General features: G+C 40.8%; 1 protein-coding gene across 1 annotated transcript in view; it reads right to left on the bottom strand.

The window, feature by feature from the left end:
* Positions 1-13,332, bottom strand: part of b4galt2 (UDP-Gal:betaGlcNAc beta 1,4- galactosyltransferase, polypeptide 2) — a gene marked incomplete at both ends in the record, with an annotated part of 107,286 nt that overhangs the window by 26,152 nt on the left and 67,802 nt on the right. The gene's annotated exons all lie outside the window — the stretch shown is intronic.

The following is a 13,332-nucleotide window of genomic DNA, read 5'->3' as shown; positions in this document are numbered from 1 at the left end:
CACTTCGGTTGAGATGAATGCATCCTTGCCAAAGCAGCACAGCAGCGTAAGACAGCCGAGGTCAACACACGTGACGGCTATGAACTCAATAATGTATCAGCAATTTTGACTTCTCTTTCTGCAGAGCCCCTTGTGCAACAGCTTGGCTTTGTGAAATCCGAGTCAAGCTGCAGGGAGGTCAGCGAGCAAGAAGTGAAGCTTACTGTGCAACCTGACACTCTTTGGCAGACGCATTTCGGATGCACGTCGACAGTCCATTCTCTTCGAATACTCTATGAATGTATTCTTCTTTTTATGACAAGTACAGCAAGGAAGCTCCAGGAAGCGGCTAGAGAGAGAGACAGAGTTGAGCTGTCCAGGAGGGAGATATGAATGTAAAACCCTTTGTACTGTCAGTACCTTGTACATGCATTAACAGACTTGAGTCATCAAGACGATTTCCCCTCAGGAAACCTTTTATTCACTTACTGTACAGCTAGTGCATTTTATCTAGCACAAATGGCCTCAAGTATCCTTGCAAGTGCAAGTAAAAATCTTTACATGCATTGTAGCCAAAATGAATCACCAATTATTGTGTTGATGAATGAATCACATTAGCTCCAGTTCCTCAAATGCTTATTATTTTCCCCTGTCTTATGCGATTGTAATTGAATATTTTGGTTCGTCGGACAGAAGAAGCTGTCTGAATATGTCACCTTGTGTTCTGGGAAAATTGCTGCCAGCATTTCTCACTATTTTCTTCACATTTACCAAATGATTTATCAATTAAAGCAGGATAATACCTGCTATAGTACAGGACAGAAAATCCAAGTGAATATGTAAAGCCACAGACTGCAATGTTTTAATCCGGTTTATTCAGGATATTTGATGAAATAAAGTCTGCACAGGAACTACATTTGACACATTATGTTCAGCAGGTTTAGAAATTAGAAGATTAATTAGCAAAAGTAACAGAACTATTTTATCATCCCGTAGTTGATAAAGTAACTGCATGTAAGTGCAGACAGGTCTGAAAATCTGATTGTGAAAGTTATTGAAGTTTCTCTTTATTTTAGGATTTATTTTGCATCTTGTATGGTATGTTTTTATGGTGTTTTGAAAGCAAAACTTGGGAAAATCAAATTCATTAATTTGTTGTATGATATGCAAGTTACTTTTCCTGATAAACAGTTACATTAGTAGTAGCTAGAAAGAAATCTGCTGTATTTACAATGAAACATGAGCTTTTTGAGTCATCATGACTGTCATAAAGATTTTCATGCAAATCTGTCTCGTGTAGTTTGGTTAAGTCCTTATGCAAAATCTCTAAATCGTCATGAGGGGCCCCACATGACAAGATTACATGTTTATGGAGATGTTACTGGGTACCAGCACAAAGCTTTAGTCCTCATATCATAAATAAGACCCCGTTTGATGAATGTCTCAGTATGTACAGTATGCAGCCGAACAATTAACTGCTGTTACACATTTTCTGCAGTCACGTATTCCTTGGCCATGAGGGAAAACCACCCACTTTAGACAGCACAGCGATTTTCTAAGATGATTAACGCATCTGCTGCCTGATACCTTTTCTTATTTTGAAGTACATAGCTTCCACACTGGTGCATTATCTGTTCGGACCGACCGTGAATATCTATTGTCACGAATCCACTTGGGTTCCAACTATCAGCTAAAATAGTCCTCTGTGTGTTTTTGAACAACAGTCTGTTCAGTTTGGGACGACATCATATGAGCAAAATATGGCCAATGTCATCCAAGAAACTAAGAGCAGCAGCTGATACATCCGGACAAAAAGGGAAATAAATCAACAGAATAAAATAGTATTTTACACAAGTAATAGTCAGACGTTCTTGGGAACTAACGCAAGATAGGTCCTGCAAATAAACAAAAAAGAAAATATGATTTTATCTGATTAAATGTCTGTCGTCCTCCTGAGCCCATTCTTTCAAATTGCTTTAAAAGTGTCGAAACGTTATGTAAATGACGTTTTGATATTTGGTAGTCGACACATACGTTTTAAATGATTACCTTCAAAAGTGAGTATCATCCAAGAGAAAAACGCAGCCCAGTGTTGCCATCTTTTTTTCCCATTGAAAGTGGCAAACAGCACAAACTCCGAAAGTCACCAAACCGAGTGAGAAAGTAGCCGAGTCAGCAACGCAATGCAGTCCGTCTCTTCAGGCCTCCCTCCAACATAATGAACGAAAACAACAAACATGGCTACTGTTGGTACGCACAGCTGTCAAGCTAGCAGCTTGTGGAAGACTTCGCTGACAAGCAATGAGTGCACGGGCAGAATGCACTCAGGCAGGCAGCCCGGCTGGAATGATTGGATGAGCCGATTACAGTCCCACAGCAGCCACAGACACCAGATTTATTTTTGTCAGGACATTCATCCATTGATTGCTGTTGGGATTTAAAGCTACTTCATATAAACATATATAACCATTTTGTTTTTATTAAATTCCCACCTTGCTTTTTTTGGGGGTATTACAGATCTGATGAATTTAGGAACCATGTGGTCAGCTTAATCTTTGAGGAACCCTTTACCATGCAGGTAACGCCGGTTTAGTCATTTTCTTGTATTTGATACATCATTTATTGTGTACAAAGTGAGGAGTTTGGAGCAGCACTCTGTTTTCCAAATAGAACGTTTCACAAAATACGTCTTCAGAAGTCGGTAGCTCTGTTACAAAGGTTTACCGTGATCCTTTTGTTATCTTTTGAGTGTTCTCGCCTTCCACAACTAATTTCTGTTCCGGCAAAAAGTTGCATCTCAAAAGCGCATTGAGCGTTCTTTTTTTTGTGCTGCAAGCTACGGTCAACCTACAGTCAATATAGACAAGGATTGTTATTTAGTAAATATAGTCTGCATCTGTTTTGTGTGTTTGAGAGAATGAGAAATCAAAGACAGAAACAAAGAGTCAGGGCGTGCAGGAGACAGAAAGAGATTCTCTCGTGTGTAGCTCCCTGCAGATGAGCCAATTTACAACACCCAAAACTTATTTTTGTGCTTAACTCATTGAGGATTATTGTGACCATTGTTTATTATTTAATTAAGACGTGTGTGTGTGTGTGTGTGTGTGTGTGTGTGTGTGTGTAAACCTCCCAGCATCTCGGCTTCATGGCTCTATACATCTTCTCCCATCACTTCCTGCCATAAGTGAGTTCATATCACCTGCAGGATGTGAGGTAAGCCATTACATTACACATAATATTTTACTATTCAACAGCCCAATTGTGGGTGTCATTTTATGAAACAATTTGAACTGAAAATTGATTCACACTCAGTTTGTACGGTGTTGTATTTTCAATCCAAAAAATGCAACACTTTTCTTTCTCACAATATAAACCGGCAAGAAGCGATGTAGAGGAGGAGGGCGCAGTCTTCCTTTGTGTTCCAACCAGTCCATCTACCACCACTCCATTGTTGAGGTTTTTTTTTTCAATATCTGTTGTTTTATTTTGTTGATGCAATGTTTTCTGTGGACACTCCATTTTCCCACTGCTGCCGGCTGCATTTTCCTGTTATTTCTTCCCTCCTGCTTTAGGCTGTTGTTTCCTGCCTTAAACCTGTCTCTGTGTTTTTCTGTGCACTGGAAAGCTCTGCACAAATTTGCCTACAGTGGCCCACGGGGGACAGTTAGAACCAATCATGTGTGAATATTTGAGAAATCAACAAATTACATGTTGACAGGGTGAAATGCGGAAAGGGTACTCCAATTTAGCGCACGGCGATTTTTGGCTCCACGCTTTGCAATTTCACGGGCGTCTTTTAACTTTCAAGGACATTTCTGCTCTGTCAGTTTTTGATCAAGCTGGACCCATAATGCAGTGTGCACATTCATGTGAGCGTGCGGCCTCAGCCTTGCGCACATGAGTTTACTAAGTATGTGTGGCACAAAAATATGTTTTTTTCAAGCTCACACTTACCAGGAGATCATATCACGAAAGAATCCAGCACCTCAACCTTCAATTAAGTGTGTTCAGGCCCCTCGATGGCTACCTAAACGTCTCCCATCACAATGACAGGTTTTGGTTTGCAAGCCGCCCCCGCACTGCAGGAATGCTCTTCAAATTAAATATTTTTGTTCAGACAATAGGCTCAAAACAACATGCGCATTGTGCAGTAGTTGGCATTCATACAGAATAGAAATCATTGTGGGCTTCACGTTAAATTAAATGACACTCTTTTGGCAGATGCTTTTGTGCAGAGTGACTTACAATAAGTGCATTCAGCATCATTGTGAAGGAAAAAGTAGATGTGATCAAAAAATGAAGTGCATCCCTCAAACAACTATAGAAACATGATTAGCATGTTAATGATTGCAGGTTAATAATTATTTAGTTAATCAACTGTATGAATCATATAAGCGTATTGTAGGTAAACAAAATAAATTACAGTTTTGCACTCCACTATTTTTCTCGAAAATGTATGACTTTATAAATTTGCCATTTTAATTTTATGCACCCGACCGACAATCTGGACAATTTTCTCACCTATTTTTGGCCACTTGAGGGCAGTGCAACAAGTTGTTAGCGCTTGTGTTGATGAAAGTGCTTCAGTTTACCAGCCTATTTACACATTGAGCAGTTACAGAAGAACATTATTATCCATTCGCAGGACACCGCTGAAAGAAAGGTTTGTTTAGTCTTATCCTCAACGGGGAACGATGTCAACAGTGACTCCAGAAGTTTCAGTGATGAGACTTGGGCCGTCTGGAGCGGGTAATGAACTGCAGTGAAATCTACAATTAACTATCTCATCAAGACCGAAGAGAAAACTGACTTAAAAAAACCCGCTTCTAAAATATTCATGATATCGATATCTCAGCCGTCTCCAAGGCTCAATGTGCAATTGAAGCTTTTTCAAAAGGGTTCCCTGAGTGTCAGAAATCCTTCTTCACACACACCTGAACGTGATGAAAAAATGTTGCTTTTTTTCCGGACATTTCACGAGTGTAAATTCTGGTTTTAGTGTCTGGAAGAAAAAACTGTTGCTGGCAGAGAAATAGAGGCATAAATCCAACTTCATCACTGCTTTTTGAAATACAACAAGGGATCCCAAAAGAAGATTAGCTTGACACAATTTAGAAAAAGTGACAGCTTCTCTCGCAAAGTGCTAAGCACTTGTGTTTAGGAGCCACGACTGAAGCTGCTTGCACTCTTACTCAGCAGTTTACAACATTCATTGATCATGTCCTCGTTGACCTCCCGTTGTTGCTGTCCCTCAGGGGAACCCCCGCTGCCGCCGCAAGTGGTATTTTATTCAAAAGTTTAAGTGAATTTTAAGTGAAGTTTGTGAAGTCGAAGCTTCAGGAGACAATCCGTGCTGCATCAATAACAATGATTGAGTGAGTGATTGAAGCAGTGCATCGCTGTGATTTTTCTTATCTGAACCCTGGAGGACGAGAAGTTATATATGTGTAACGTAAACTAATAACACTGAGATAATGCAGATTTATTCATTGAACTAACTCATCTGGAAAATGTGTTTTCTGTTAAAGAGAAGAATAATGTGAAAGCAAGATGGCGCAGCAATATGGCGACACTGTATCTATAAGTGAGCACAAACAACCTATGTACTGAGTGGGATATTCTGCAGTTTAAATAATACATTTGGTGAACAACATGTTACAAACTGGACAAAACACCTCACCTCAAGGTCCATTGATCAGCCTTTTCTGAGATTTCTCTCACTTTGAGGTAAAACCGTTTTGTCAATCTTAAAACTGGCTCTAATTCAAACCCTTTGCATCCAAACTCAAATCAATACCGAGGTGAAGCATGGTGACAAATTAAGAGGTGGGACAAGTTGTTTAAAATGCATTGGACAACTCATAAACAAAGGATCCAATTGAGGAAATAAACATTTGCTGTGTCCGATTTCATTGACCATCAACGTCTCTCGATCCTCGCCTCTTCTATTCACGCTATGATACAATCTTCTTCCATCTCTCTGTGCGCACCTTGTGCTTTCAAGTCATCACTTACCTGTGTTCTCTCTCTCTCTCTCTCTCTCTCTCTCTCTCTCTCTCTCTCTCTCTCTCTCTCTGAAAACCAATTAGCCATATCTGGGTATCACTAGATAAATCCATCGCTGCTCCCTCCGTGAGGGTGTGTGATGAACCTATAACTTTCTCCCGGTCATCGGACAGACACAAGCGCACATACCTGGACTGTTGCCATGGTGCTGGATTAAGGCCCAGCCAGCGCTCGGCTTGAATGTTTGTCACCAGCCAGCGAGTCTGTGTGTGTGTGACAGGAGTTATCAGTCTCCTGCAGATAGACGGAGGTGGGGCCTCTCATCCTATCATTTGGCCCCGGTCAGTCAGTGCAGGGACAGACAGACCACAGGAGAGACAGAGGAAGATTTCACCTTATCTCACTTCATGGAGATTGAGTTGAATGTGTGTGTCTGTGGGTGTGTTCGTATGAGCATATGTGTCAGGAAGAAAAAGGAGCTGACCTCCCCCAAACAGCAATTGTAGCTAGCCACTGCAGGTCTGTCAACCATGTTTAAGCGTTGTGCACGAGGCTGCAGTAAGAGTGAGCGATACCGCAGCGGAGTGATACTTTTGCCGTTGCCACCGTTGTAGCGGGCTTACTTTCTTACAGACTAAACCGACTTACGGGGAGTCACAGACTCGGAGGTTTTGCAGTAACGACGACAAACATGCAGTGGATTAGTAGCGTTACAAAGCATAGAGAGTAGAGCATGACTCAAACATGACAACTGCTTCATCCACACACTCTTGTCACAGTGTAGGAAAGCACATTGCTATCGCCAGATGTGTGACAACTTTGTTCAGTTCATTCTCTGTAACCAGTGTAGCATTAAAGCATGCGGGTATAGCAAACTAGCAAGCTAACTTCAATACAGCTGGCTAGTTAGCTAGTACTGACCATAACAACTAACAATTGTCGTTTTCTTTTGTATGGAAAACCATAGAAAACAGTTAAATGTCCTTATTACTCCTATTCTATTTCTGGTATACACTGTTTGGAAGACGGTCCCGGATTCTGAGAGTTTTGACTCATCAGCTCAGTTTGCTCTTATTTAACTGTAGCTTATGAATTTGAAATCTGTGTGACAGCTTCACTGTCTGAAAGGAAGAAAAGTACGGATCTGCTAGCAACCTTTAAGAGGGAAATGTGCCACGGTTATTGTAAACTGCGTATGTGTCATGTAAGAGCGGAAAAGCTTGACAGGATGGCAACAGTGACTAGGGGAACGGTCACCTGGTATAAGAGACACACATGAGAGAGAACAGGAGAAAGAGAGCTTGTGTTCATTAGAGCCTGTGTGAACATTTGTGACTAAATGCACTCGGCCATGTGTTCTTAATAAAAGATGATGACCCCTTCATTCTCCGGCCACCTGGGAAACAGGAGGCTCATCAAAGCTTGATTACATACTGCAGTCAGCCATGCACACAAACACACACAAACAGAAACACACACCAGGCTATGTATTTCTAATTCATAACCTAACATCTTCAATCATACTCGCTGCAGCATGTTTCCTGCTTTATGAGAGCTTGGCACGGAACACAAAGAGCGAGGAGGGAAGAGCGTCACAGAGCTGGCGTGGGGCCAGAATGACAAATTTGCCGTAATGACTTTCTGGCAGTCCGGACGCAGAGGAGCTCCCAAGTAAAGCGAAAAGGCCGGGCAATTCACGACGGGCAATTCAATTACTATTCCGCCTCGGTGTAGTCGACAGACGCAGATCAGGGCAACATCAACACAGCAGCCGGTGATGAGATGCTACTCTGCTGCGCTGAAACAATGAAGCAAGTAATTTGTTGTGAGTAAATAAGTGCAGGACCGAACTCCCAATATAAACTGTTCGGTAAATTTGTTTCATTGCAGGGATCTGGGCTGAGATGTCCGTGTGGAAATAAAAAGTGAAGCTGCAGTACAGCACTTCGTGTTCTTCCTTATTTCTGTGATGCTGTGTCGAGGGGTTCAGAGCTGAATTGAAAATGCGGGGAAAGAATATATTGTACTGTTCTTTTTAAAAAATATATATTATGAGCAAAAGGAATAATGAAATCAGAATAATTCTGCCCTTTATACGACACACTGACACAGAGTGAATGTAATGGTTTCATTCACAATTAAAGGTTATAATGGTTTGAATGGTTCTTTGGAAAGGCCAAATAGTCTCAAGAGAGCAAAGCTAAAATAACACTGGAAATCAAAATCTCAGCATACACGATGATGTACTGTGCAGAATTAAATCACACAGACGACTCAAACCAGCGGGAAAAAATCCAATGCATTTGATTCAGGGTATAAAAGCCTATTCATGCAAACTCAACACAATTTCTTACTGAACGGATAATTTGTGATTTATTATGTCTAATTGTTGACAAATTTCCTAAGAGGAAGGGTCATTTTACACTGGAATATTACAGGAATATTGATAGCGAGAGCAACAGGTTAGACTCAGTGTTTGAATGCCGTCTCTCTGTTCTCTCTCTCTCTCTCACACACACACACACACACACACACACACACACACACACACACACACACACGTTGAAACACAGAGAAGAGGAGAGGATGAAAACTAACGCGCGCGTAAATGACCGCCAAACTCATAAGGACTCTCACACCGAGCTGAAATGAATGAGTGCGCATAAATTAGATGGATAAAATATGTCGTATCTTTCTTTCAGGGGTCCCGTTGGGCCCAAGGCAATGGGACGCCAACACTGCTATATTATATTTTAAGACATCTTGGGATCTCCACTTTGAATTTAAAAAAGGATACATTTTCTGAGTGAACAATGCTATCTTTTCATATCATGTCCCTGCTGTCTGCTTATCACATCTCTATATTTAAGGTCTGGGTATATTTTAGCCAAGTCAAGAAAATAGGCTGCAAGCTCACACAAAAATTAAAAACCCGAAGTATTCAGCAGAGACACCGGGAGTAAACAAGACAGATACAGAATGCAGTCTGGTGTCGTGACCACGGTGTGACAAACCAGAGTACAGTTAGCAGCCGCCCGAACATGACAGCATCCAGAGTCAGAGAGAGAGAGAGAGAGAAGAGAAACGAGTGACTACCACAGACAGACAGTGAGAACAAAAGACTGACAGACAGAAATAAAGGGAGACGGTGAGAGGAAGAAAAAGATGACGATGATGTTTCTAATCATAATAAGACAGTACCTTCCAAAAAAAATGACAGGCAAGGTTAGAGCTGCCCCATCGGAGTTGGCCGGCATGTGTCACTCAGAGAAAAAGTGCCGACTCGTACGGAAAACACAAAACACAGATGTTGTACTTGAAGCTGCCACCTGACATGCATAGACAGAGAGACTGGCATGCCAAAGGAGAGCCTCAGGGAGGTGGAGGGCAGAGAATCAAACCCACCTGACATTTTGACTAATATGGGGCCAGATGGTTGCTGTGGCTTGTTGCTTTGACCTGCTGTGCCAAACCTGCTCTCACAGACATACGAGTCTCCGGTTGTGACACAAACAACTGTGATGCTGTCAAAAAGAAAAAAGAAAAAAAAGGAGGGGCACTCTCCAGAGGCAGAGGAGTCGCTCTCATCACATCTAACCTCTCCTGCATTAAGGGCATTCAATACACACAAACTATAACACCCCCAGCTATAAGCACCGTTGTTGCAGTGTTAAACATACGGCTCCGAGCAGCACTGACTCATTTAAAAATCAGGTCAACAGTATGAATCATCAAAATATAAAGGGGTTAACAGCAGGGATCAGTCTAGGTGAGTTGCATATATGTATGCACAGTATCATAGTATAGGTAAAGTAAGTGTAAGAGTTCATATGCTGAATGGTTATTTATGTCCATAGTGGGGAAACAGGAAAACAATTTGCGCACAGGCAGCATGAAGACATCCCGCAGGACTGCTGGGGACTTAATGTGTCCCGCTGCTTGTTATGTAAGGTAAGACGCAGACGTTCACACTGGAACTAACACACAAAGGCCGTGTTACACGCTGCATGTCCCTCAAACCTACACCGAGAATGATACAGTCAAATGACTCACCCTTCCCAATTTCACATCAGGAAGAATATGGGACACCATCTGCCTCCTCCCTAATAATGAAAAAGCCTTCTCCAATGTCCCCATCACTTTGAGATATTGCTTGGCCTGCGTGGGTGTCAGACAGTGTGTTTGAGTTATTCTCAGATATCTCTAGAAGAACCTGTTCGTGCATCGTCTAAGAGACAGAACTATGACAAGCATATAATGATATCATGATTCTTTACTTTTTGAAAGTGAGAGCACCTCTAGCATGACACGACTCCCCAAACTGTGGAATTGTTTTTATGTAATATCATTAATACATTCTTTGACAGCAAGAGACACGACTACAAATGGATGCTCCGTGTCTGCTGGATGTTCCATAAGCAAGTGTGTGCTAACACTTTACAAGGTAATGATAACATGTCAGTGTTGTGTGTCTGTTAGCTTGCTGTTGAGTTATTCTGCTTCTTTCAGGGGTCAGAGGGACAACATTTGCGTATCAACTCATGGAGTTGAAATGTTAAACGTCTTATCAAACAGTAGCCACATGAAAGGAAAGTAACACACACAGCAGACATGTAGCAACATTAGCATCTATTTGGAGTCATGTTTCTGTCCAAGCGATTAATGTTAGTTGAATTAACTAAATCTCCATTTAGTTCATTTCTGTTCTCCTCAAAATCCTGATGGAAATATCCGGCTTCAAGTGCTCAACTAGCTTACTTGCAGTTCGATAACTTTGTCCGACATTAACTTTGTCTGACGCTAACTTTATTCAATGCTAACTTTGTTCAATGCTAATTTTGTTCGCTGCTAACTTTGTTCTCTGCTAATTTTGTTCCCCGCTAATTTTCAACTAGTTTGGTTTGCGTTGCTTATTACACCCAATGCTAACTACAACCTCCGTTATCTTTGTTCTCCGTTAACTTGGTTCTCCGCTAACTTTGTTCTCCGCTAACTTGGTTCTCCGCTAACTTGGTTCTCTGCTAACTTGACCATGAAACCAAAACAAGAAGCTGAACATGACAAAATGTTCATGGGAAGTGCAGAGATGGCTTCTGTGGGTTTGTCATTATTCATCCTCATTTGATCCATTGTTGATATAAAAACTATTAATTAGTGTAGCCTTAAGCTAAGTTGAGGACCCAACATGGCCCATGTGGACTGTTTCTCAATGAATCCCAACATGACACTTGTAATTAGGCGTTTCATTTCTTGATTAAACTTGTTTCATGGAGGGAGACCACATTTCTTGGGTCTTCATCAAGTGGGATTCAGCCCCATGAAAATGTAATGTTACTATTGTCGGAGAGGTGGTTGACCCAACAGTGAGAAATTGGACGTCCCATTGAGAATCACTACTGTGAAGAAACCCTGTCACATAAATAACAAAAACAGATGATCTACTGGCAGAGAGACAGTGAGTGAAAATCATATCACAAGGCCATGTACATTACTCATAGTACTCCACTTTTCCTTTTCAGTCCTTTCTTCTCATTTCACCTCATTTATTTTCTTCCTTCTTTCTTTATTTCCATCTTTTCAACTCGATTGCCTTCTTAAATGTTTCCCTTCTTCCCTTCCTTTCCGTCGTTCCAACTTTTTGCCCCGGGTCAAGAGCTAAATGTTTCACACCACAAAATATTTAAACATGAGGATGCTTCACTAACTAGATTATGTCCTTTGCTTCATTAGTTTCACGACAAATATTTGCATTTTTTTTTCTTCTTTTTTGACTTAGTGAAACGCAGTCATTAAAGCGGTGTCTTTCCCTGCATCTTTCAATCTTAAAAAGAGTACAACTTTTTGCCATTACCGGCTGCTTGAACTTTTGACAATCAACTAGGGGTGTAACGGTTCACAAAATTCACGGTTCGGTACGATACAGTGGAGCCACGGTTCGGTATGTGTCGGTACAGTAGAAAACTATAAATGCCAGAGAAATGTACTTGATTTTAAAATATATTTATTCATCACAACTAACATCATGAAGTTATTCTTTGACTTTGAACAATGATGGAACTATACCTGAGTGACCCATCTTCTGGGGTGTCTTCTTAGCAGCACATAAGCATAAATAACAAAAACTGCTCCTTAATGTTATGTAGTATTGTTACTTACATCTTGCAAAAGAGATTTTTAATCTCAATGGGACTACCTGGTTAAATAAAGGTTTTTTAATTCAAACGTATTCGGTTCGTCATGCGTACCGAATCGTGAGCCTCGTACCGAACGGTTCAATACGAATACGAGTATTGTTCCACCCCTACAATCAACCTATGACATCTTTTAAATGACGATGAATAAAGTATTATTTTTATTTTCTTAACTTGAAGAGAGTGCAAATTGCAGCACTTTAAAATGTAATTAAGATTAAATCGGCTATTTTTGCCGTGAGGAGGGTGTAAGGACAAGTATAAGGATCTAATCACAGTCGATAGCTGTTCAAGGACGATTTATTCATTAGTATGTTGCTGTGAAAGGAGGGAAGCGTGGAGAGCCTGGGTTTTGTCAAAGGTTTTTGTTAACATGGCTGCAGTGTAATGTGGTATGAATACCAATCAGCTTTAATTAAATTAATAAAAGTCACACTGTAGCAGTCGTAAGCAGCTTTCTTTGCTTCTTCTTTCTTCCCTTTTACCTTACAGTGATTGCAAAACCCTTAACTTTGCGTCATGGGATGCAGATAAGCTCATGGGTGAAGAAACATTAATCAGACTTTTAAAACAAATGTGTAGTGGATGTACTCTGAAGAGATAGGCAGTATGATCTATTGGGATGCTACTCCATATGTGATTCATAGCCTTGTATAGCTGGGGTCAACAACATGGCAGCTCTGGGAATGAGAGGTCTAAAAGCGCAGTATCATTCAAGATACATTTTACACCCTTCAGCTGAATCTCCTCTAAGTGTTAACCTGATGTTAACTCAATGGCGGCAGCGGGTCAAAAGGGTCATAAACTTTGTTGGCATGGATCTGTAGTTGACGACACTGCTTAGCTGAATTATATTGGTTGTGCTGTGGAGCATACATGATGGGACGTTTTGTTCAGCAGGTAAATTCAGCTGAAAAATGATGCAGATGAAAGTGGTATCTCAGCAGCTAACTTTACTTTACTTTTAGGGTGCAACATTTTTGTATTTTGAATAAACAAAATATGCTTACCTTCTCAAAGGAATTTGTTTTATGTTGTTATAACACAACCAGCTGTCCAAACTAAATACAATGCAAAAAGGAAAGAGCTGAGGCTCATTTTGCAGGTATTTGGTCATAAACCAAGTACTGAAAAATACAATGTGTTGTCTTTTGAC

Source organism: Melanostigma gelatinosum, assembly GCF_949748355.1.
Source record: "Melanostigma gelatinosum genome assembly, chromosome: 15".
NCBI lineage: Eukaryota > Metazoa > Chordata > Actinopteri > Perciformes > Zoarcidae > Melanostigma > Melanostigma gelatinosum.
This window is presented reverse-complemented; position numbering and strand designations above follow the sequence as displayed.